The 25,701-nt window shown below is 38.4% G+C and overlaps 1 protein-coding gene across 7 annotated transcripts in view; it reads right to left on the bottom strand.

Annotated features, from left to right (window-relative positions):
• Positions 1-25,701, bottom strand: part of PEAK1 (pseudopodium enriched atypical kinase 1) — a 346,940-nt gene that overhangs the window by 258,816 nt on the left and 62,423 nt on the right. For 5 of the 7 annotated variants that reach the window (XM_033107849.1, XM_033107851.1, XM_033107852.1 and 2 more), the window contains one exon: positions 23,295-23,358. The exons of the other annotated variants lie outside the window; for them this stretch is intronic. The gene's annotated coding sequence lies outside the window, so the exon portion shown is untranslated. The remainder of the gene's footprint in view (positions 1-23,294; positions 23,359-25,701) is intronic. 7 annotated transcript variants of the gene reach the window in all.

Raw genomic sequence — 25,701 nt, 5'->3', positions numbered from 1 at the left:
AATTGTAACAAACTCACCACCATCCTGTTTCAACCCTAAGTGAGTATGCTGTGATTCAATTCTGGCAGCACCCATTCCCAGTTCATGTAGCAATCACAAGGCAAAGGGGACTGCAGGAGTCCCCAGGCCACCTGCATTTCTACTTAACTGGCCACAAATCAGGGGTTGCCCTGACCCCTTCAGTTTGATAATTTTCTAGGATGACTGACTCACAGTACTCAGGAAAGTATTAGATTTATAATTACAGTTTTACTGTAAAAGATCCACCTAGGGCAAGGTCTGGGAGGAGTCCAAACAAAGAGCTTCCGTGCCCTCTCCCCACGCGTCAGGGTGTGTCATCTTCCCAGCCTATCAGTGTATCCACCAATCAGAAAGCTCCACTGATCATTGGTGTCCAGAGTTCTTATTGGGGTTTCATTCCATAGGCAGAACTGATTAACTCACTAGCCACATGATTGAACATTTCAACCTCCAAACCTTCCCCACCTTTCCAGAGGTCAGACTAGTCCAAAATCCTAACCCTCTATTCATGTGGTTGGTGACCTGCCCCCCATCCTGAAGTTACTGAGCGGTCCACCATGAGTCACATTAGAATAACAAAGGCCCGTTTCATTCATCCAAAAAAACAAATATCCTCATTGTGCAAGAAGCTTGTCTTAATTTTTGTAACAAAATATTAAAGCAAAATTGACTGACACAAAATCTTTTAGTTTCATGAAAGGCCATAGGTTCCAAAGGAATGAAAGGAAGGGAGTATTGATTAGAAGGAGATTTTCAAGGGGAGCATTATTCACCACTAGCTCAGATTGGGAATCACATCCAACAAAACTTATCTAAAAGAATCAACGCAAACCAATACCACGTTTGCTAACATTGAGGCATGTGTCAACATAAAACTCAGAACTGACACACTCTTAACATAAAACCCATTTAAATCCATTGTTTATGGCACATAACAATGTTAAAGTCTATCGGTCAAATGGAATCTGGATTGAATGAATTAACGGTTGGGGGATGAAATAGAAAGGAAATTAAGTTGCACTCTTTCCAAATCTGCCCCTTTCCACAGAGTTAACTGAAGGAGCACAGGACTAGGGTTTCCAGGTGGGAATTCCCGCCCATTCTCAGGAATTTTTTTCACTTTCCTGTTCCTGAATCCCGAGAAAAGTTGGTCGGGAAATTGGGAAAATTGGCTCCTTGAACCCAGTAATACCCACAACGGGAAATAAATGTACTACTCACAGTGTATCTCTTAGATATTTTTCCTATTTATCGCTAGGGTTTCCAGGCAGGAATTCCCACACGTTCTCGGAAATTTTTTTCGCTTTTCCATTTTCTCGAATCCCGAGAAAGGTTGGTCGGGAAATCGGGAAAATCCCCTCCTTGAACCCAGGTGGTTAGTAGTATCAGCCGTCACTTTGTGGAAACGATTCCTCGTGGAGAACAGAAAACAGTTTATATCTCGGGATTCGGGAACAGGAAAGCGAACAAAATTCCTGAGAACGGGCAGGAATTCCCGCCTGGAAACCCTACAAGGGACTCAAAACCTAGGCCACAAACCAAAGCTTTGAGTATCAAATATTATAGTTTATATAATTGTCACTTTCCTCAACAACACCAATAAATAAGTTATTAAATCTATCCTTTGGGCATAATAAAGTCATTTCAATAGAACTAAAAGTGCTACCGTTTCAGTGTCAACTCTTCTGAAAACAAATGTTGCTGCTGTGCCTCAGAATTCAAATTGTAATAGCAGGTCATTATTCTGTTCTATTCTGTTGACATATTTTTAACTTATTTTATAAACTTAGAATTTGTTTCTCTACTAGAATCCTAGAAAAAAATATTTATGGGAATGCAATTTCATTTTGCTATGTTGACAGCAACAGTCCTTTGGGGTAGAGGCTAACTCAACTCAAGCATTAGAAGCAACCATTAGGAGCCAGCTTTCCCACCTGTTAACTGCTTTTAGTGACTAGATTGCACCCGCTCAGACACCCACCCAGCAAACAACAGACATACTGAAACAGACACATTTCCAGAGTTTGAATATCAGAAGGCTCCCCCGCCCTTTCTCTGAAAGAATTCAACTAAGGAACGGAAAAGCAAAGGAAGAGTAAAAACATCAAAAATATGTAAAATGTTAACTGCAAAACATTAATTGTGCCTTTCTGACTACCAATGGGAAAAAAAGATGAAAGAGTAAAAGATAGAATTATATGACTAGCCAATAGAAATATTTACTTGGTCATTCAACAAATATTTACTAGAGTGCCTACTGTGGCAGACGCTGTCCTAGGCGCGGGGATACAGCAGCACACAAAAGGAATGCCCCTATCTCCATCAGAGAAGACACATGAGAAATAAACAATACCAATGAGTCATTCAGTGCTAAGAAGAAAATAAACATGGCCGTGTAATCCGTGTAATAAAGAGTTTTTGGAGGAGCGCTAATTTATAGTGAATTGTCAAGGAAAACCTCTTTGAAGAAGGGACATTTAAGCTGAGACTTAAACGACAAGCAGGATACAGCCAAACAACAGTCTAGGGGAAGACCGTTCCCCAAAAAGGGACAAGTAGTAGAAAACCCTGAAGCTGAAATGAATTGCTGTATTTGTAGAACAGAAAAGAAGGCCTATGTGGCTACAGTTTCCTGAACAGGGTTAAGAACGGCAGCATATAAAGTCTCCTTAAAGTGCCACAGACATTTCAAAGTCATCAGTTGGAAATATAAAAATAAAACTGTGACCATTGAGCTATTCATGGGAACTTCTTTTATTCTAGTAATGATCACCAGGAAACTTTCAACAGAAAAAAGAGAAACACGAGTTAGGCAAAGTCCCAAGGGCAGACAGAGGTTTCCGAATCCGAACAGAGCCGCACCAGAGTCCTGACTGCACCAGCGCTGCCAGGCACCCCAAAGCATGAGTGTTCTAAGTGAGGTCAATGTCTAGGACTGGTGTGCCTGGACAAGGGCTATCTGAGACTTACAGAGGAAATGTTAAAACACAGAACTCATGAAGGAACTTGAGACAGAAATTAATGTTTCTGGATGTACTTGTCCTAATCCCTGCCTGACCTACTTATTGCAGATAGCCCAGAGATTACTTTTTTAAATACTAACAATAGGTACCATAAAAACAGTGCACCCCTAGAATAAAAATTTTTATAAATCTTACAAAAATTTGCCATGTGTGTCAATGCTCTTCCTAGCCAGAATCACAAAATAAATTAAAATTTTTAAAATGGAAAAAATTTAGCAAGTACTCAGTTCACCTGTTTTCTTTCTATAGCAAGCTCAAACAAAATAAGCCTTTAAAAGTATCTATGACATTAAATGAAGCTTATTTTTAAAATAAAATATACCTATTAAAAGAAAACTAAAATCTTATTTGAAGGATAAACTATTTTTCAGCATTGAAAGATTCTCAAATATACTGTACATTACATAACACTAACAAGACTTTTTTGTAATGGTGCTATACTATTCAAATTCCCAAACGATGCTTACTCTTATTGAATAGATACATTTTCTACTATAGCCTTTTGATAAGGCTCTAACTTCATTTTGAGAAAAAAGAATAGGAAAACAATGAAGATCAAAAGCTTGCTTTAAATGAAGTATGTGGCAATGCGTCCTCACTTAAGAACACTGGCATCAGAGACCGGCTCCCACCTCTAACACTAGCAGCTGTGCAACTTCCCTGAACCTCAGTTTCTTCATCAGTAAAATGAGACTAATACCACCCACTGTCACAAGATGGATAGGAAGAGTCAATGAAATGTAATAGGTGAAGATTAAAGGAATCCAGTCTTATTATTTGGTAATCACAATATGAATAAAAGGAGGGGCAAACACATGTTAAGAGAGAAATAATCATAAATTATAGGTTGCAAGAGCTGAATAATACAAACACTACCCCTAGAGTTGAATATACAGTCCAAACACCTGTTTTACCCATAAAGAAACAAAAGCTCAGAGAGTTCAAGTGACCAGCCCAAAGTTAAAAAAATAAGCTTAGAAAAGGGCGAGACTCTGAACTCCTCAATGTCCTACAGAGTACTTTCACACGTAGGAGCCAACTGATCTTCATCCTAAGACTGTTCATTAGAACCACGGCACCAGTCAGCCAGCTGCGTGGTCTGGAAGCACTCCTGGCACACTGCTTCTCTTACAACAGAACCTGAAAGTCTTTCTTATTCACCACATGACTCATATAAAAAAGTATGGCTCAGTCAGCAATCGCATTCTTTAATCAGTTAATCATTATTTTAAGTCATACTAGAAAGACATAAATGTTTCCATCTGCACTTAATAGAACTAATCAGCTTCTGAACACAAAAATGCTCAAATCAATGATAAGTTTTTGACATACTTCCCAAACTAACACTTCAGTCGATACTGTTAGCACAACGTAACATGAACTATTTTTATTGTTTGACCATAGATTACTTAAACAGGACAATTGAGTTAGTGAGTTGGTGAGTATTTTATCACAAGCAAGCAGTCCACTGTTTCCATCACTAACCACTCTAGTATTCACGTTCTTAAAATTTACGTAATCCTTTAAATTGTCTGTTCTTTCATGTAGGATTTTCAAGTTAACACTTAGGTCAAGCAGCCCTCCCTGAGTCAAGATGATTCACTTTCATAAAATAATTATATTCTAAATGCTGCATTACATCACTATGCAGTGGAAGGGACAAGAGAAGCTGGGAAACAGATTAAGAGATAAGAATTCAAATGGAGATCAGTCAATTGAACAACACAGCATCTAAATAACAGTCATATTTACAATACACGTTTCTGACGTCACTAAGGCAATACACACCTGATTGATACTCCAAATTCTTGCTTTAAATAAGATCAAGCTTTGCAGAAGATTTCTAGGTTTAACAAGAGAATACAACATGGCAATTCAGGGAGTTAGAGCTTAAACATCGTAACCTGTGTTCAGAGCATTTGTGCAAATACAGGAAAAGCATGTCCTAGGTTCCAAACAGGCCTCTGCTCAAAGCCACTTTCAAAAATAGGAAAACGCAGGCCCATACGCATAACAGTTATTTCTGAGTTTTGCAACTAATAGTTGGCAATGGTGTTGCTGAGCAGGTAAGAGAAGAGAATCATTAAATTAATACACAAATGAGCAGCAACCACTATACTTTCAGATGAATGAAAGAAGAATAATTACTTAACATGGGTGGGAGCAGGCACTCTGCAATGGTCATGGCCAGGGACTACCATCAAATTAACTGCTTGGCCCAGTACCTCCCAGGCTCAGCAAGCAGACAATAAATAGGGCCCCACCTGAATGGAGGGAGCTGTCTTGGTGAACTGGAGAGTCCATACACCTTAAGGGATGTTGCTTGTCTGTCTTCTGAGCATTTTCCAAACTACATTTGATAATAATGCAATTGTGAATCCCTTTTACATGGTGGCAAATTTATAGTATACTCCTTCGCTAGACAAAATAGTATGTAAATAAACGTGTTAGAGATTCAACTGAAAAAACAAGGCCCAGCTTGGGACAAAGTAACACTACAGATAGCACTCAATCCCTTACAGCTTCCTCAGTCATAGCTCTAAATGAGTCATACAATTCAGAACGATCATGCTGAAGCATCTTATGAATTAATAAGATGTATAAATTCTGTACAGCCTATTTTGTTTTGTATTCAAATTATCTAAAACTGAGAATTTGTAATTGGCTGTTATGCAGCATAATCAATTATTGGAATACTCTATTCCTCAATCACCTTGGATATGCAAGAGTTTACTACATAGGCCTGTATTGAAAGCAATTCACACTTGAAGCACTACACTAATTACATTCTTCATTCATTATACATTTATTAAACACTTGTGTAACAGGCACTATTAGTGCCTTTACATTCAATCTGTGTGTCTCTTTCCATCTGAAGTGGGTCTCTTGTAGACAGCATATGGATGGGTCGTGTATTCTTATCCATTCAGCTACCTTATGTCTTTTGATTGGAACATTTAATCCCTTTACATTTAAAGTGATTATTGACAGGTACATAGGTATTGCCATTACTCATATTTTTCTTCATTTGCTTTCTCCTTTCTTCTTTTACTATTTCTTGTAATACTGGCTTGGTGGTAATAAATTCCTTTAGCTTTTTCTTATCTGGGAAGCTCTTTATCTCCTTCAATTTTAAATGATAGCCTTGCTGGGTAGAGTAGTTTTGGTTGTAAGCCCTTCTTTTTCATCACTTTGAATATTTCCTACAAATCCCTTCTGGCCTGCAAAGTTTCTGTTGAGAAATCAGCTGACAGTCTTATGGGAGCTCCATTGCAGGCAGATGCTTTTCTCTTGTTGCTTTTAAGATTCCTTCTCTCTAACCTTTGGCATTTTAATTATAATTTGTTTTGGTGTGGGCCTCCTTGGGTTCATCTTGTTTGGGACTTTCTGTGCTTTCTGGACTTGTATGTCTATTTCCTTCCCCAAGTTAGGGAAGCTTTCAGTTATTTCTTCAAATAGGTTCTCGATCCCTTGCTCCCTCTCTTCTCCTTCTGGTGCTCCCATGATATGAATGTTGTTATGCTTGATGTTGCCCCAAATGTCTCTTAAACTATCTTTGTGTTGTTTTTTTTCTCTTTCTTATTCTATTGCGATGTTTTCTGCTACCTTGTCTTCTAAATCGCTGATCAAATCCTCCTCTTCATGTAATCTGCTGTTGATTCCTTCTAGTGTATGCTTCATTTCAGTTGTTGTAGTCTTTATTTCTGACTGGTTCTTTTTCATGGTTCCTATGTCCTTATTTATGCTTGTTATTTCTTTGTTGAAATTCTCACTAAGTTCCTAAAGCATTCTTATAACCAGTGTTTTGAACTCTGTCTCTGGTAGGTTGTTTGCCTCCCTTTCATTTAGTTCTATTTCTGGAAGTTTCTCTTGTTCTTTTATTTGAGACATGTCTCTTTGTTACCTCATTCTGGTTGCCTCTCTGTGTTTGCTTGTATGTATTAGGTAGATCTCCTCTTGTCTCTCAGTCTTTGCCAGGTGGCCTTATGTAGTATATGTTATATGTGGTACAGTGGTGCAATCTCTGTTTTCCTGTGTGTGTGTGTGTTCTGGGAGTGTCCTTTGTGTGTGCTGTGTTTTCCTATTGTAGTTGAACCTTGATTGCTTTAGACACATCACTGGGTGGGACTGCCTACCAGGCTGACTGACCATGAGGATTAGCTAGGCCCACAGCGTATGAGCTGTGTGGGGGCTGAAACCTCAGAGGGAGTTCACCCCAGAAAGCTCTTGTGCCTGTTGAGACCACCCTTTGGGTTTGCCGATTGTGGGGCTAACCAAGTAGTGCTCTGGTGTGGTCTGAAGCTGGCCTCTGGGTGTTGTTTCTGGTGTCTCTTGGGGAGGCTCCCATGGAGGACAATTTCAGCCTTGCCTGTGAGCAGCCCAGGGCTACCTGGTAGGAGCCACAAAGCTACAGGTAGGTTGGCTGTTGGAGGTGTGTGGGGTGGCCACAATGTGAACTGAGACTGGCTGCCCCCACTATTAGGGGCTGCTTAGCAAAAGGCCCAGGACTGCCTGTAAGTCTCAGCTGTTGAAAGAGCCTCTTTAGGTGCACAGGCCAGGTGAGCTGTCCTGGTTTTGCGAGTGCCTTCGGCAAATGCAGCAACTAGCTGGGCCGGGCAAGGTCCCAGGAAGTCACGATACGTGGCTGGTGGTTTTTACAAAGTTAATGCAGTTTCAGTTCTTACACTGGTGCTGGGCCAATGACCACTTTGCAAAAACGCCCTGAGAACAGCATGGGCAGCCATTGCTCACCTTATCTGAGGTGGGACCCACTGCTCAGTAGCAGAGAGTACCCCGGGGAATGCAGTACCAGCTGTATGGGGTGGGGACCCAGGTCGTCACCAAGGTGTGTGCACACATGGATTTCATCAGACCAATGTGATCTCAGATGTGGTCTTTTGGGGAGAGGGTTCAACACAGAAAAGATGGCACCTTCCTGTAGACTATACGTGAGCCAGGCTCCACACAAAGATAATGACTGCTGTCCCTCCAGCCCTCGCCTTGAGCCACACAACTTAGTATTTCCCATATGTCTCTGGTGCCTCTCGAATTGCTGCGCCTCCAGCAGAGACCAGGTGAGTGTTTGCAAGCGAGTCTGTGTGCGGGCCCTTTAAGAGGGCATCTGGGTTTCCAATCCCTTTCCATCTCACCAGGAGGGGTAGACAGAGTCCTCACTGAGTTTCACTGCCATCTGTTGTGGGAACTCCTCTTCCTGGCACAGGACCCCTGGGCTGGGGAGCCCGGGGTGGAACTGGGACCCTCCCTCTTCCAGGGGGACCTCTGCCACCCAGGTGTCCCTCCCAGCATCCGTGGGTTTGAGGTTAGGCCCATTTTGCATTTCCACCCCTCCTAACAGTCTCGATGTGGCCTCTTCTTTATTGGGGTTCTGTTCAGCTAGTCTTCAGATGATTCTTGAGGTTGATTATTCTATAATTTATTTGTAATTTTGGAGTGATCCTGGGATGCAGAGGGCATGGCGTTTACCGAATCTGCCATCTGGGACCATCTCTCCCTATGTATAGTTATATACATTTGTATGTTAGTATATAAGTATCAATTTACTTACATACCCATATACTGGGGTTACCAAAAAAAATTTAAAAAACGTATACAAGTGAACACTTTGGTCAAAGTTGCTCAAGCAGTAGTTCGCCGTCATCAGAAGTGTCTGGACACTGATGGTAACCACCGTGAGCACCTCTTGTAATTGCAGACATCAAACGTGACTTGTATTCATCTTTTGCTATCGATACATATCGAGTATTGCAATTTTAATACAGTTTTCCTTTCTTAAAATGCACATACTCTTTTTGGCACCTTCTATATTATATTTAAGGTTTTTAGGCTCAAATATTCATTTATATATAACTATGGTATGAAATTACACGACATTGTAAGCAATTTCATACCATAGTCATGTATAAGTGAATATTTGTGCCTAAGAACCTAAAATTTTTTATGGTATAGCGTACTAACCTGAAATTTTAAATTTTTTAATATTTCAAAGAGATCGGAAGTAATTCTGTGACACACCAAAAATACTTCTCCTATCAGACCAATACACTAAAGTCAGGATGAACTTATTAGAAAGTCAAAGCAATTTGAAGATAGCTATGCCAACTAGATGTTGATAACAGCTAGGGTTTTCTTTTAAAAAATCACTTAGTGAAGGATCAGTGTGTGGCTCAAGGCAGGTATTTGTTATAAAGAAATGAGCTACTGTACTGTACAGCTCTTCTCATTAGTGTATGGAAATGTACTACCCTCACATTAAATAAAAACTCAGTGAGCAAAACACTGTAGCAAGCATATGTTGGCTGATGACAAAACAGTAAACATACGTAATGCTTCTCAATATCAACACCATATACACATGAAAAAGAAGCTCTTCAGCTCTCATGTTATTTTGTGGCAAAGACATTCCAAATATTGATTATGTATGCTAAACAAAACACTTAGAAAAAGTTAACTCTAAACAGCAGAAGTCAAAATACATAACTGCATTTTATTCTCATTCCACATTTTTTAGGTATCAATATCCATGGTAAGGAGAATAAATTGCTGTAAGAAAGGCACTAAGCAAAACCGTAAAGCAGGCAGTTTGTCTTCTGCATCCCATCACTTCCATCATCACTCCCTTTCTCCTGTCCCTATTTACCACCTCTTTTCCTCCCCATCCTATCCCCAACAGTCTCATAGTTTCCATGACCTCTGCTCTAAGATTATCTGGGGCCTGCTTTGGCCTCCCTTCTTCCTGTGTTGAAATTTATTATATCTATATTTCTCTCAGAATGTCACATAACCTGATACATGGACAGTAACCACATTTTCCTTTTGCTTGTCCTCCTGTCCCAGCTTAATGCTTTCACCTAAGCTCAAAACCACACCCTTTCCTTTCTTGCTTTCTCAGAAACACTTTAAATATCCTTCATCTTTCCTATATATTCACCTTTCTTCACCAGCAGCTTCCCTCATTACATAAACATACTTAAGTCCCCATCTTATCTTAAAACCCTTAGCTTAAAAGATAAATACTAGCTAGTGTATGGAGTTTAGCCTGTAGTATCCACCTTCCAGCTTCTGCCTTCTCTCTCTCCTCCCCTCACAGCAGTAGGACTTCAGTTAACATCATGACATTGAATCCAAGGGCTCTTAATCTAGAGGCTGCAGGGTTTGTGTATAGAATTCAGGAGATCCATGAACGTAGGTGGGAAAATAAATCAGTTGTTTTCTCCAACCTCTAATACTAACCATATTTATGAATTTACTACATTATTATAGGCCTGCCACTACATCTTGTTGTGTAATGTATTTAAAAAGCACATATACTTTATCACAATTAGTTTGGTAACCACATTCTAATAATTGGTTTTCTTTGTAATCCTATGCATTTTATTTTATCTATCTGCGGCATACTGCATTTTCCAAATATTCTGCAAAAATATCTTCCATTTCACATGCTCTTCTATGATGTAAATGTGCCACGCACCCATAAAGATATGAAGTTGAATTCCCTTCTCCTTAAATTCAGGCTGACATTTAACATGCTCGTATCCAAGAGAGTGTGCTGGAAGTGACACTAAGTGACCACTAAAGCTAGGTTAGGAAAAGTAATGCAGGTTCTGGGACTAGGTTTGGGGTGGTTTGTTAAACAGCAGAAATAACCAGAACAGAACTTGGTATCTGGAATTGGAGTGAGACATAACAAAACGTGATGATGGCTTTGGGATTGGGTGGCAGACACAAGATGAAAGGGTCCTGAGGATCTCACTAGCAAAAGCCTGATGAGCCTTGTAGAGGGGCTAAGAAGAGGACAATATAATCAGAAGCTGGAGGAAAAGAACACCCTGCTATGAAGGCAGAAATTTTAGCAAAACTATTGCTTGTGTTAAGTTCAACAACAGACAATGTTGGTAAGGAACTGTTGATTCTAGCTAAAGTAATTTCCAAGCAGAATGTCCAAAGTGTCAACTGGTTCCTTTTATAACTGTAACAAAACGAACAGATAGATGAGCTAAAGAAAAAGTGTACTGCTTTCAAGCAGAATTTAGAGGAAATATACAGGAACCAGCAGTTACTGAGTTCAAAAATAAAATTATTCTTCATCCACAATCTCTCCCAGAAGAGAATGCTCAACTACGAAAAAGTCAAAGGACAAAGAACAAATACAGGGTGCCAAAAGGAAAACCTGGTCTCCAGATAGAGATCAAGCAAAGGGTGCTACTATAAAATCCTTATTTCACAGTTGATTTCTCCTATTTGATCTCTTTCATAGTACCTTCTTTACTTGTCCACTAAAATTAGATGTGCTCAGGGATCCAGTCCTCAATTGTGAACAATTTCTTCATCCACTCCAGAAATATATGAACATCAAAAAATCAGTAATCTCTCTCTCTCTCAATCTCTCTCTCTCTCAAATACGTAACATTCCAACTGGTCTCTCTATTCCAAAATATTTTTCATACTAAGCTCAAAACATTATTAAGATATTGGCTATGTTAATTTCCTGCTTAAGATCCTTCAATAGCTCCCTATTAAAATCTTTGACATAGCTTACAGATAGAGATTTTGTGATCCAGCATTTCTCTACAAACTGCGCCCACATACCATTTATGCCAAAGCACAGGACCCACTGTGGTTATGAGTATATACATTTCTCTCCAGAATGCAACTCCTGGTACGATCATAAGTACTTTGCTATGTATTAATTTTTTAAATTTTTAAAAAATCATTCTTTTAATTAGCTATATAATAGTGGGTTTTACCACTTATTAGTTGTATGATTTGGACAAATTATGTAATTAAAATTTTTTTTAATTTTTCAATTACAGTTGACAATGCAGTATTACATTAGCTTCAGGGGTACAGCATGGTGGTTAGACATTTATATAACTTACGAAGGGATCCCCCCCCCCCGATTAGTCTAGTACCCGCCTGACACCATCGTTGTTACAATATTAACTGTATTCCCTATGCTGTACTTTTCATCCCTGTGACTATTTTGTATCTTCCAATTGGTATTTCTTAATCCCCTCACCTTTTTCACCCAGCCACCCAACCCTCCTCCCATCTAGCAACTATCAGTTTGTTCCCCGTATCTATGAGTTTTTTTCTGTTTTGTTTGTTCATTTACTTTGCTTTTAAGATTTCACATAAAGATGAACTCATATGGTATTTTTCTGCCTCTGAATAATTCACTTAGCATAACACTCTGCAGTCAATCCATGTTGTCGCAAATGTAAGATTTCACTTTTCTATGGCCGAGTAATATTCCATTGTATAAATGCACCATCTCTTCTTTATCCATTCGTCTTTTGATTGGAGAATTGAATCAATTTACATTTAGAATAATTATTCATAGGTATATAGATATTGCCATTTTATTGTTTTCTGATTGTTTTTGTAGTTCTTCTGTATTCCTCTTTTATTGTCCTGCTCTGCTCTTTTACATTGATTACTTTCTGTAGTGTTAAGATTCCTTTCATTTTATTTCTATGTACATTTTTGGTTTGTGGTTAACATGTGTTTCATATATACCAAGCTATGTTTACAGCAATCCATTTTATGTTGACGGTGGATTAAATTCAAACATATTCTAAAATCACTACCGTTTTTAGCTCACCGCCTCCATGTTTATGTTTTCATCATTGCTTTGTTAATTCTTTCATGTGTTTATGTGTATCCCTTAACTTACTTTGGTAATTACACATGATCTTCCTCCTTTTGCCTTTTAACCTTTGTACTAGCTTTAGTGTTGGATGATCCACTGCTTTTATTGTGTTTGCCCTTGTTAAGTGAGTTTTATTTTTCTTCTTCTGTTTCAAGAGGTCTCTTTAACATTTCTCGCAATACTATTTTGGTGCTGATGAACTCCTTTAGATTTTTCTTGTCTGGGAAGCTCTTTATCTGTTCTTTGATTCTAAACAATAGATTTGCTGGTTTGAGTAATCTTGGCTGTAGGTCCTTGCTTTTCATCACTTTGACCTCTGGCCTGCAAAGTTTCTGTTGAAGATCAGCTGACAGCTGGGGGCTCCCTTGTAGGCAACTAACTGCTTTTCTCTTGCTGCTTTTAAGATTCTCTCTTTAACTTTTGGCATTTGAATTATGGAGTCTTGGGGTTTCTTTGGGTTCACCGTGTTTGGGACTCTCTGTGCTTCCTGGACTTGTATATTTATTTCCTTTGCCAGGTTCGGAAAGTTTTTAGTCAGTAGTTTTTTCAAATAGGTTTTCAATTCCTTGCTCTCTCTCTTCTCCTTCTGTAATCCCTGAGATGCAAATGTTGTTATGCTTGATGTTGTCCCAGAGGTTCCTTAAACTATCCTCACTTTTTATCCCACTTTTTGCTGTTCTGATTGGCTTTTTGCCACTACTTTGTCTTTCAAATCGCTGATTCAATCCTCTACTTCATCTAACATGCTATTGATTCCCTCTAATGTATCTTCATTTCAGTTATTGTAGTCTTCATTTCTGACTGGCTCTTTTTTGTTTTCTATCTCCATTTTTATGTTTCCTATCTCTCTGTTGAAGTTCTCACTGAGATCATTGAGAATCCTTATAACCAGCATTTTGAACTCTGTATCAGCTAGATTACTTGCTTCCATTTAGATTAGTTCTTTTTATGGAGTTTTGTCCTATTCTTTCATTTGAAACACATTTGTCTCTTAATTTTGACTGCTTCCATACATTTGTTTGTATGTGTTAGATAGACCTGCTATATGTCCATCTTGGCAGGGTGGCCTTATGTAGTAGGTGTCCTGAGGGGCCCAGTGGTGCAGTCTTCCTGGTCACCTGAGCTGGGGGCTTTAGGTGTGTCACTGTGTGCGTTGTATGTGCCCTCCTGTTGTAATTGAGCCTTCACTGCTGTTGGCACGGCAGTGGCTGGGATTGACCCTCAGGCTGACTGATTGTGAGGACTGGCTGTGACTACTGAAGAAAAGCTGTTGTGCAAGAACTGACCCCACAGAGTGGGATTCCCTTTAGCAGGGCTCTGGTACCTGCTGAGTCCAGACTTTCTTTGGGTGTGTCATTTGCAGCACTAATTGGATGGTGTTCTGGTGTGATCTGAAGTTGACCACCTGGTTGGTTTGTTGGTTCTTGGACCTCTTGGAAGGGACTCCAGCGCAGGCCCTGGTCAGCCATTGCGTATGTCTCTGGAACCACCCGATAGGAGCTACAAAGTCATCTGTGGTTGGCAGGTGCCTGTGCTGGGCTTGGAGTCTCCTGGGAGTGGTTATGCTGTGAACTGAGAGGCCAGCTGCCACTAGTGCCAGGCTTGGGGCTGCTTAGCAAGATGTAGAAGGCACACTAAAGCTAGCCACTGTTTGTTTGTGATTTTTAGACCTTTGAGAGGTTTTGGAAAGTCAACAGCATAGGCCCAGGCTAGCCACTTATGTGGAGTAGCCTCTGAAAGAGGTTTGCGCTGTGCACATGAATTGGGTGGAGTGAGGTCACAGAATATCACCAGGATACAGCAAAAGTGGTGTTAGTGAGGGTAATGAGACTCATATTAAGTGACCCCCGCCCCAGGCCTGTAGACTGGGGGCTTGAGGGGGTTACCACTCTAAAAAGGAACAATGGTGCATCCCTGCACTTTATTCCGAGAGAGCTGCCATTTCAGCACTCGTCATGAAGCCAGACAATTCAGTTCCTCTCTGTATGTTCCTGTCATTTTTCGAGTTGCTGTTTCTTCACTGGCGCTTAGGGTGAGTGTTTGTGAGCAAGTGTGTCTGTCCTTGCACCCTTTAAGAGGACACCTGGGTCTTCAGGAGCCCTCTTCTCACCCAGATTGAGTCCCTGCTGATTTTCACAACCAGCTGTTGTGGGATTCCTCTTCCTGGCACTGGTGCTCTGGGCTGGGGAGCCAGTGTGGGGCTGGGCTGCAACTCCTTGCTCCAGGGACGGGGAAGGGTACCTCCACAGCCAAGATATCCTTCCTGATTCTTAACTGCCACACATGGGAGTAGGACCAGCACATTTCTCATCTCTGCCCTTCCTACCAGTCTTGACGTGGCTTCTTCTTTATATCTTTAGTTACAGGACTCTTATTCAGCTAGACTTCAGGTGGTTCTCAAGGATGGTTCTTCTGTAATTTAGTTGTAATTCTGATGTGGTCAGGAGATGAGGCGAGCACAGCCTTCACCTACTCCACCATCTTGACAAGAAATCTGCTACGTACTAATTTAATTCAACAATTATAGAGCACCTACTCTATGGCAAATCTGGCAGGACCTATCCCAGGGTTAGGCATACATAAATACATTAGAAACAGGTCCTGACTCTCCTCTGGAAGCACACAAAAGGAAGGAACATAAATACAACAAAGGGATTTATAATGGAAGGTAGCATAATGTGGTGGACTGTTTCTTTGGAGGGGCAGAGAGATGCGGCATGTAGTCAGCAGAACAACAGAGTATATGTAGTATATTCTTCTGGAGCAGCAAGATTCTTCAATATAAGTAACTTAAAACATTTTAATATTAATATACCCATTGTAAACAATACAAATCTACATGAAAGATCAAATAAAATGCCTAAGAACTGGTGGCCATTTTGGCAAGAATTGAAAGTACCATCACTAAGCAGAAGGAGACCTACTTTAAGTCAGAGACCCTCTTAGATTTGATCAAATCACACCACCTAAAAGACCTTTTGGCTCCACCTATCCAAAAAACCAACCCTGGCTGGGTGAACATTCACTGAAGTATGACTGGATAATCAAAAAGACTCTGTGGGACGCTTTGCTACAACCAGCCTCCACCTCCATACAGCCACTACAGAAAGCTTCAAACATGGCATGGAAGAAGTCCTGCAGATAACTGAGGAATCTTGAATCTACTCTTTTTGCCACACTAAAGTTACCTATAATTATGTATAGGAAGTCTAAAAAGGTTAAGAAAAATTTTACCCTGGTTCAAATTCCTTCCAATATGCTGAATTTGCAAAACTGCTCACTTCCTCTCAGAAGATCAGCCCTTGGGGACATTACACAGGAAAAAATTGGAGAGAACTATAAGAAATACTTGGGGTGACAAGGATCCATTTTGAACTGGTATGTATGCAATGATGGCTATGGCTTGTGGCAAGAGGCAGCCCATCAAAGACGTGGGATTAAAAAAAAAAAAACAGAAAAAAAGAAAATATACGATAACAAAACAGAAAAAAAAAGAACTACTGAAAAAAAAAGAACTACTGAAGTTCCTTTGCGTTTTTTTGTGTCCCAGAACCTATGTGCACACAATTCGCCTCATGTATGCATTACTCAGACCTCTAGCCTAAGGTCCTCAGAAAAACAGTCAGGAGCTGAGAGAAACAGTTGGATACACATAATCCTTCCCTGGCTGCTTCTTCATGTCACCTTCTCCTCTTATGCAAACCCCAGGGCTGAGCAACTATCACCTCAGCAGTTCCTCCTCCTGAAGGCAGCTGCTTCCTCTAGAGAAACAGGCAAGTGACCTGAGGTTATACTGTATAGGTAAGGAGTGACTGACTCAAGTTCTCTGCTACCTGGAGCACTCCACCTCCTGCCCCTGAAATCACTGGGACTGATATAAACCTGATCCTCCCCACATAAGCAATTTCTGACAGAGTAAAATAGCAAGTATCAAAGAATAAATGAAAACAAAATGTATTAGACTGCTCGAATTGCCATAACAAAATACCACAGACTGGGTGGCGTAAACAACAGGAATATTTTCTCAGTTCTGGAGGCTGGAATTCAGAGATCAGGGCGACAGCACAGTCAGGTTCTGGTGAGAGCTCGTTTTCTGGATTCTGCTAGATGGCCGCCTTCTAGATGTTTTCTCACGTAGAAAGGAGAGGAGGAGCAAGGTCTCTGGTGTCTCTTCTTATAAAGGCACTAATCTCATTGAACGAGGGAACCACTCTCATGACCTCATTTAACCTCAATTAACTCCCAAAGGCCTCATCTCCAAGCTCCATCACATCGGGAGTTAGGGCTTCAACATACGAATTTTGGGAGGACACAAACATTCAATCCATAATTCAATCTAGGTTAAAAAAAAGTGAAATTTTATCTTGCCATCATACCAGGTGAAAAATCAATACCAAATGGACTAAGGACTTAAATGCCAAGGGCAGCTTTTAAAAACCTAGTGGAAAAGATGAGTATCTTTTGACCCAACAATAAGCTAAGCTTTCTTAAGAGAAATTTGACTGTATCAAAATTAATAACTGTTCATCAAAAAATACCTGTAAAAAAGTAAAAATACAAGTAATAAACTACTTACACCCAACTTAAAATGCATTATTATCAAGAACATGTAATTCATTAACACACACACCCCCAAACATGGCCAGAAAAATGGATGACAACGAAGAGGCGTTTTACAACAGAACAAATATATATATACATATACATGCATATACATGTCTACGTGTATACATACATATATACATATATCTAATAAATATAGAAAAAACCATAAAAAATAAATATATAAAAACCAATAAATATACAAAAAATATAAAAAAACATATACATATATCCAATAAATGTATAAAAAAACTGTTCAAATCACTGAGACCATGAAGATTTAAAGCAAGTCCCCTTGTCAGGAAAAACAGTGAAAACATCTGAAGTGGAAACTAAAATAATAGACTAGTGTGTTTTCCCTAGTTCACACATTCATTAGCTCCATCTTCCATTGCCTTTGAGCAATTTTTCAATTTGGTAAAATGTAGAAAATTGATAATAATGTAAACTGTTCTATTGTACAAAAGAGCAAATTAGTGTGTCCAGTGGACTGCAGTTGATAATTACACAGGGGAGAGACCAGTTTTTGCATCTACTTGAAAAATTTATTTTAGCGTTACTTTACTGCATATAAATGAATAGCTCTTTGAATTTTCCTTAGAACTGATTTTAACATCTTACCGGTTTCCTCATAAGTTAGTGAGTTAAATATTTGACAAGTGTTTATTTTATATCAGTATGAGAGTCATGATTATACTGCCTTTTAAAATTTATCCATTAACACAATTAAAATTTAACATCGCCCATTTATGATTTAAAAAAATTTTTTTCAGCAAACAAGAAATAGAAGGAGCTATTCAACCCCAAGGATAACATCATACTTCATGGTGAAAGACTGAAAACTTTCTCCCTAAAATCAAGAACAAACCAAAATTGTCTGCTCTCACCACTTCTATTCAATATTGTACAACAGGTTCCAGTCAGAAAAACAAGGCAAAGAAAATAAATCAGACATACACATTGATAGAAAGAAATAAAACTGTCTTTACTTACATACACATTATAGTTACAGAGTAAAGCGTAGAAAAAAAAAGCTACTACAAATAACACAGGCCAGTATACAGAATTCAGTTCTATTTTTATATACTAGTAATGAACAATTGGAAATGAAACCCTTTTAAAATGCCATTATATAATGGTATAAAAATCAAAGTTCAAGATTTGTACACTGGAAACAAAAAATATGGATCTTGAGAATTTAAAAATGATCTAAATGGAAACAGAGATGTTTATAGAGTGTAAAGATGTCTACTCTCTGTGTGAAAATCTGTGCAGTGAACACAATGTCAAGCAAAATCCACAGACATTTTTGTAGAAAATGAGAAGCTGATCCTAAAATCAATATGGAAAAGTGGATTCTAAAATTTATATGAAAATACAAAAGACCTAGAATAGCCAAAACAAATCTTTAAAAAGAAGAAAATTAGAGCACTTACAATACTTGACTTCAAAACTTATTATAAAGTTACTATAATCAAGATATTACGGTATTTGCTAAGAGAAAAATATATACCAATATAAGACATAACACAGAAATCGACTCACACATATACAGTTAACCTCTGTAAATAGGCGTGCTCAAGTCTCTCCTATATTAAAAAACACTTATGCTCCCTTTTATGGAGCTCCATAAAATCATTCTCCCCCTTCCCAGTTAAACTTCTCACTAGAGTCTAAACTTCTCTTGACAATCTCTTCTTCATCTCACATTGACTGTTCAGAATCTGGCTTATGTCTCCCCACTGCTATTTAAAAAAAAAAAAATCTGAAACCAAGAGTCATTTACTTGATCTCTCTGTAGCACCTGACAGTGATGATTTCTGCCACCCTTCTTGGAACTGCCTAATCCCTTGGCTTCTGTGACATATCTCTCCCGGGTCTCTCCACTATGCACACTAGAGCTTCAAAGACGAATACGACAGTCTCAGACTTCAAGAAGCACAGATTGTAAAATGAGAGAAATATACGCAAACTATCACAACACAGGGAAAAAGCACTATGATAGTAATAGGTACAAAGTGCTGTGGTAGCTCCGTGAGGGGAAAGAGGGGGAGCATGTATTCTAGGAGTAAACTAGCATGTACAAAAGCACGTGTACAAATAGCATGGTTTCTACAGGGAATTCAGTGGATGATGGTGGAGCTCGTAAGTTTTGAAATCAAACAATCTGATTCTACCACTTAGCTCAATGAGGATAAAATAACAATTTCTATCTCACAGGTCTATAATGAAAATTAAACTAAATACTATATATATAACACTTAGCCCAGGGCCTGGCATTTCACAAAAGGTCTCAATAAATGTTAACTCCTTCATGACAAAAACACTCAACAAACTAGGAATAAAAGGGAACTTCTTCAAGCTGATAAAGGGCAATTACAAAAAACCCACAGGTAATATCATACTTAATGCTGAAAGACTGAATGCTTCCCCCGACATCAGGAACATCAAGGATGTTAGCTCTCACCACTCCTATTGATCATTTACTGAGGGTTTTAACCAGGGCATTTAAGTAAGAAAAAGACATATACGGCATCCAGATTGGACAGAAAAACATAAACTACCACTATTTGCAAATGACATGATCTTACATATGAAAAATTCTAAATAATGTACTAATAACTATGAGACCTAAGAGTTGAACTAATAGTTCATCAAGGTTGAATGATAGAAAAATCAATTATATTTCTATACACTAGCAACAAACAACGCAAAACTGAAAGAAACCAATTTCGCTTATAATATTATCAAAAATAAAATACTCCAGAATAATTTCTTTTTAAAAGTATAAGATACACAGTGAAAATTATAAAACATCATTGAAAGAAGTTAAAGAACAACTAAATAACTAGAAGGACCTCCAATGTTCACAGATTGGAGAATTTACTATTGTAAAGTTTCCTGACTTAGAGATTCATAATCCAGATTCAATATAATCACTATCAAAATCCCAGCTATAATTTTTTGAAATTTGAAATTGACAAGCTGATCCTAAAATTCATATGGAAATGCAAGTGACCCAGAAGAGCCAAAATAATCTTAAATAAGAACAAAACTGGAGAACTCATACTTCATTATTTCAAAGCTGACTGGAAACCCACAGTAAGCAAGACAATGTGATCCTGGCATAAGAAGAGATGTATAAATCAATGGAATAGAATTGCAAGTCCAGATCTAGACCTTTACATTTATAGTCAACTGATATTCTTCAAGGGTACCATGATAACTCAGTGGTCTGAAGCAAATGGATATTCAAATGCAAAACAAAGAAGTTGAGCCTCTACCTCACACCATAAACAAAAATTAATTCAAAATTAATCTTAGACCTAAATTTAAGAGCTAAAATAATAAAACTCATATTTAGAAGAAAATATTAGTAAATCTTCATGACCTCAGATTAGGCAATGGTTTCTTAGATAAAACACCAAAAGCGCAAGCAACAAAAGAAAGAGATAAAATTTTAAATTTTTGTGTTTCAAAGGACAATATCAAGAAAGTGAAAAACAACAAAATGGGGCTGCCAGTTAGCTCAGTTGGTTAAGAGCGCGGTATTCTTAGCAACAAGGTTGCCGGTTGGATCCCCACTTGGGCCAGTGAGCTGCGCCCTCCACAACTAGATTGAAACAACGACTTCACTTGGAGCTGATGGGTCCTGGAAAAACACACTTAAATAAATAAAAGTTTATTAAAAAAAAAAGGAGAAAATATTTGCAAACCATAGATTTCATAAGTTACTTATATCCAGAACATGTAAATAATTCTTACAAAAAACAGGATAAATAATCTAATTTTTTAAATGGGCAAAGGATCTGAATAGACATTTCTCCAAAAAAGATACACAAATAAATGGCCAACACATGAATAGATGAACTGATGATTCAACATCATCAGTTATTAGGGAAATACAAATCAAAACCACAATAAGATATCACTTCACATCCACTAAAATGGCTATAACTTATTTTTTTTTAAAAAGGACAATAACTAATGTTGGTGAGAATATACAAACACAGGAACCCTCATACATTGCTGGTGGGAATGTAAAATGATGCAGTCTCTTTGGACAATAGTTTGGCAGTTCCTGAAAACGTTAAACGTGTAATTACCAAATGACCCAGCAATTCCACTCTTAGGTATATGCCCAAAAAGAATGTAAACATATCCAAACAGAAAATTGTACACAATGTTCATAGCAAAATGCTCATACTAGCCAAAACATGGAAACCCAATGTCCACCAACTGATGAAATGTACAGCAGAATATGGTATACACATACTGCAGAATCCAGCTCCTGACCAAGAAGCCTATGGGCGACTTTTCTAGCTCGACTATGAACAGTGACAAGGCCTTAACTGGCAGGCCGCTCATGGGAAAGCCGCCCTCCTCACACCAGCCAGGCAGCCATGCACCGGGTCTCTGAAGAGAGCTGCAGTCCCGGATGCGGCCCCCTACTGACCGTGCTCTTTAGCAGAGCCGCAGCCCTAGCCCAGGTGCCCTCATTCAGAATCTATCTGTGGCTTTCAACTGAAGCCTTTTTGCAGGTGCCTCAGCCGAGGCCACCTCTTTATCAGGGAGGAAACATGGAAGACACTTTTTCTCTACTCTTAGTACTTTTCCACTCCTAGCTTTTCCACCTCACCCTCCAACAGGGCCTGAGTCCATTCAACTGCAGGAACCTTTTGTTTGGGACTCCTTCAGCAGGGAGAGGACCTCTGCACCCCCAGCACACCTGAGTGGGAGGAGGGCAGGCACTGTCTCAGGTTTAGCCTCCTACTTACTGTCTCAGTAAGTGAATAAAGGTTTGGCTGTGACTTTGATTTGGGCTCATCTTTAATCAGCTACCCCGACACCCGGAAGCTCCTGACACATACAATGGAATATTATTCAGCTATAAAAATGCATGAAGTAATAACTCACACTAAAACATGGATGAACCTTGAAAATGTTATGCTAAGTGGAACAAATAAGCCACAAAAGACCGCATATTGTGTGATTCCATGTATGGGAAGTGTCCAGAACAGGCAGATCTAGAGGCAGAAAGCAGATTAGCAGCTAACAGAGGTGAGTGGAGGGAGGAGGAGTGAGCGGGATGCTAAGGAGGACGGTGTCTCTGAAGGGAGACTGCCGTGGTGTCGCCCAAGTCTGTAAACATAAGAAAAATCACTGAATTGTACACTTTAAATAAATGGGTGGATGTCATGGTACATAACTTCTTAATAAAGTTGTTTTTTGAAAATGGTACTTCATAATATTCCTAGAACACTAGTGAGATGGGAAAATGGCTAAAGAGCAGATTATATTGCTCTGCTCTGTGAAGGAGTCTGTAAAATATCCTTTAAGCAATGCAAACATACTGAAGAATTCTGAGTCACATACTGACATGATAACATTTATCTTTTAGAAAAAGGATAGTGGTAACTGTGATGAGCATGGCTTCAAGAGCAGCTGTACTCAAAGTGCAAAGACCAGATGACCGACTTATAATGGTCCATTAAAAAAATAAACAGGTTTCAAAGCGCCCCAAACAGAGGAAACTACAGAAAATAATCAAGTCCAGTTGAATAAAGTGGTAGAAAACTCTTAATAACTGGCCTATTAAAATAGTTAACAGTTGTTCTAATCTATGACTTAACTAATTGAGGATCTGCCTTTAAGAATATCAGTTACAATGCCAGTATCTTCCTCAAGTGAGTGGCAGGGAACAGCAGGGTGAACTCCATCTTGGAATCCAAAAAACAATGGAAACTTTAACTCAAAATTAATTTAATTGCCAGAACCAGCTTCATTTCTTTCAATAAAATATCCTACAAACTAAAAGTAAGCATGTTATACGTGTAGCTTTATAATAAATAATATTTGCCTCCCATTAAAACTCTCAGAGTAAAAGACATTTGGTGAAGCCTTAAATTTTTCAGAAACGACTCTTTCTCATTATAGAATATATTTTAAAAGGTAAATGCATTCATAAAACATCTCACCTTAGGTTTTTAGACAAATCCACAAAGAAATAGCTACAGCATAAGTTCCAGTTTAGGCAAATACCTGAATTGAAAAAAAGGAAAAAGACACAGTCAGTCTGACGATCTGAGTTGCAAACTTAATTTTTTCCATAGGAAAACCTGAAACTGATCCTTTACCCGCGAAGCTTCGGTGTTCAAGCTATTCTTTAGAAAACTGTACAAGTCAAGAATCGTAATTCTGCTACACTTTCTACTGCCTATAATTATTTAAAATTTTGACAATTCTTGAAACAAAATACTCCTTAAAATATGTACCATATTAATGGGGATGGGGGATCAATTCTTTGCCCTGGTCAAGTCTTCAAAAGAAAAGGCATTTTCTAAAAGTCTGCACTCCCTGTAATATCTTCATCATGACCTCCCATCCTCACCAAAAATACAGAAATCAAAAATCTGGAAACATAAAAGTAAACCAACAGCACGTTTATAAGGCTTAGATTAAAGGGAAGATTAAGTAAAACAAATGGCTAGGAAATTATGAAAATGCTCATCTACATCGGCAAAGAAAATCAAATTAAAATGAGACACCATTTTCACCAATGAAATTAGAGTTGTTCTTTAAATGTTAGTTATTGTGCTGTTCCAGCTCTCCTTCGCAGACTTTACCTGAGTTGCACTTCACTGCCCTGTTTCAAATTAGGTGTAACTATGTGACTTGCATGGACACAATATGAAACACTACCAGGTACAAGCTTTGGGAACCAGTACACAACTGGGAGACCTACCCACTGCTGCAGTGATTCGGGAAGCTCGTAACCAATGGAGGTCTGATCAGGCTAGTTTACTAAATGACTCTGAGAGAGAGGACCCCCGACTCATGTAGACATGGGGCAGGAGCAAAAAATAAACTTTCTTGTATTAAAGCCACTCAGATTTGGGAGGTTGTTTGTTACTGCATAATGTCGACTACAGTGACAGCTACAAATGATACTGTAATAACGCATCATATTGTGTTATATTGTTATTTTATATATATATACGTATATATGTGTATACATATATATGTGTATACGTATATACGTATATATATGTGTGTATATATAAAATAATGCACTATAATAGGCATCTCTGCACATTGTTCATGGTAGTGCAAATTGTTAAAATCTTCCTGGAAAGGAATTTTGCAACACACAGGAGACTTAGGAAGTTCAAACCCTTTGACCTAGTAACTACTCTTCCAGAAATCTGTCCTAAATAATAAAGAAATCCAAAGACTTACAGTTCATTTACGACTACAAAGAACTAGAACAACCTAAATATCCAAATGATTAGTTAATAAGTTGGAATAACCAATCATTAAAATTATATAGTAAAATTGCTTTATGACTAATAGGGAAACTATGTAAAGGGTATATGTGGGAACTCTACTCTCTGCTGAATTTTTCTGTATGTGCAATTCTAGATTAGGCAAAAATTAATCTATAGTAACAAATATCAATCAGATCATTGTGTTAAGAGCCAAAGATTGTGTGAAAGAACTGACTGCCAAGGGGCTAAGAGAAACTTTTAGGATGACAGAAATGTTCCGTTTCTTGATTATGGTAGTGGTCACAGGAACACATACATTAATTAGTCAAAGCTAATCAAACTGCTGCACATGAGCTGTATCTTACCAGAGGTGATTTTGAAAATAAAATTTTAAAATGTTTAGTGACAGGAAAATACTCATCTACTGAGTAATGTGAATTATGTATAATACATACATTTACAGAGAAAAAGACCAGAGATACAATTTAATAGTTCTTTTGTTAGCATAAAGATGATAGTTAATTTTAATTTTTCTGTATGTTGTATATGTTTAAAATGTTCTAAGTGAGTATGTATTTTTATGCTTATGTTAATATTTTGAGAACCAGAGCCTGAAACCTAGAATCAGTTTGAGGTTTTGTTAATTTATTCATTCAGTACTGACTGCATGCCTCCAGGTACAAACAGCATTCTAAGTGGTGGAGGGTTATTTCCGCCTGAGGGCGTTCCCCCAGGTCCAGCTAGACATGCTTTGCAAGTGATCATGCAGCCAGGGAATGTGCGAGGATCTGCAATCTGCACCCCACAACTACATGTCATCGTGGTTTTTTTTTTAATTAAAGTTTATTGGGGTGACAATAGTAAAGTTACATAGGTTTCAAGTGTACAATTCTGTAATACATCATCTATATATTATGTTAGGTGTTCTCTTTACACTGACAAAGACAGGATTATCTTCAAGAACTGTTTGCATTAATGATTATTTATTTACCTAAACTTTCTGAAAATAAGCTTAAAATTTCTACAATGTTTAATACTAAACATGTATAACGAGTTTCGAATTTACATATTTTGAACTATGTGTGAATGTGTTTAAGGATTATATGCATTGATAATT

This window comes from Rhinolophus ferrumequinum, chromosome 6, assembly GCF_004115265.2.
Source record: "Rhinolophus ferrumequinum isolate MPI-CBG mRhiFer1 chromosome 6, mRhiFer1_v1.p, whole genome shotgun sequence".
In the NCBI taxonomy this organism is placed as follows: domain Eukaryota; kingdom Metazoa; phylum Chordata; class Mammalia; order Chiroptera; family Rhinolophidae; genus Rhinolophus; species Rhinolophus ferrumequinum.
The sequence above is the reverse complement of the archived record's forward strand: the minus strand, read 5'-3'. Positions and strand labels throughout refer to the sequence as shown.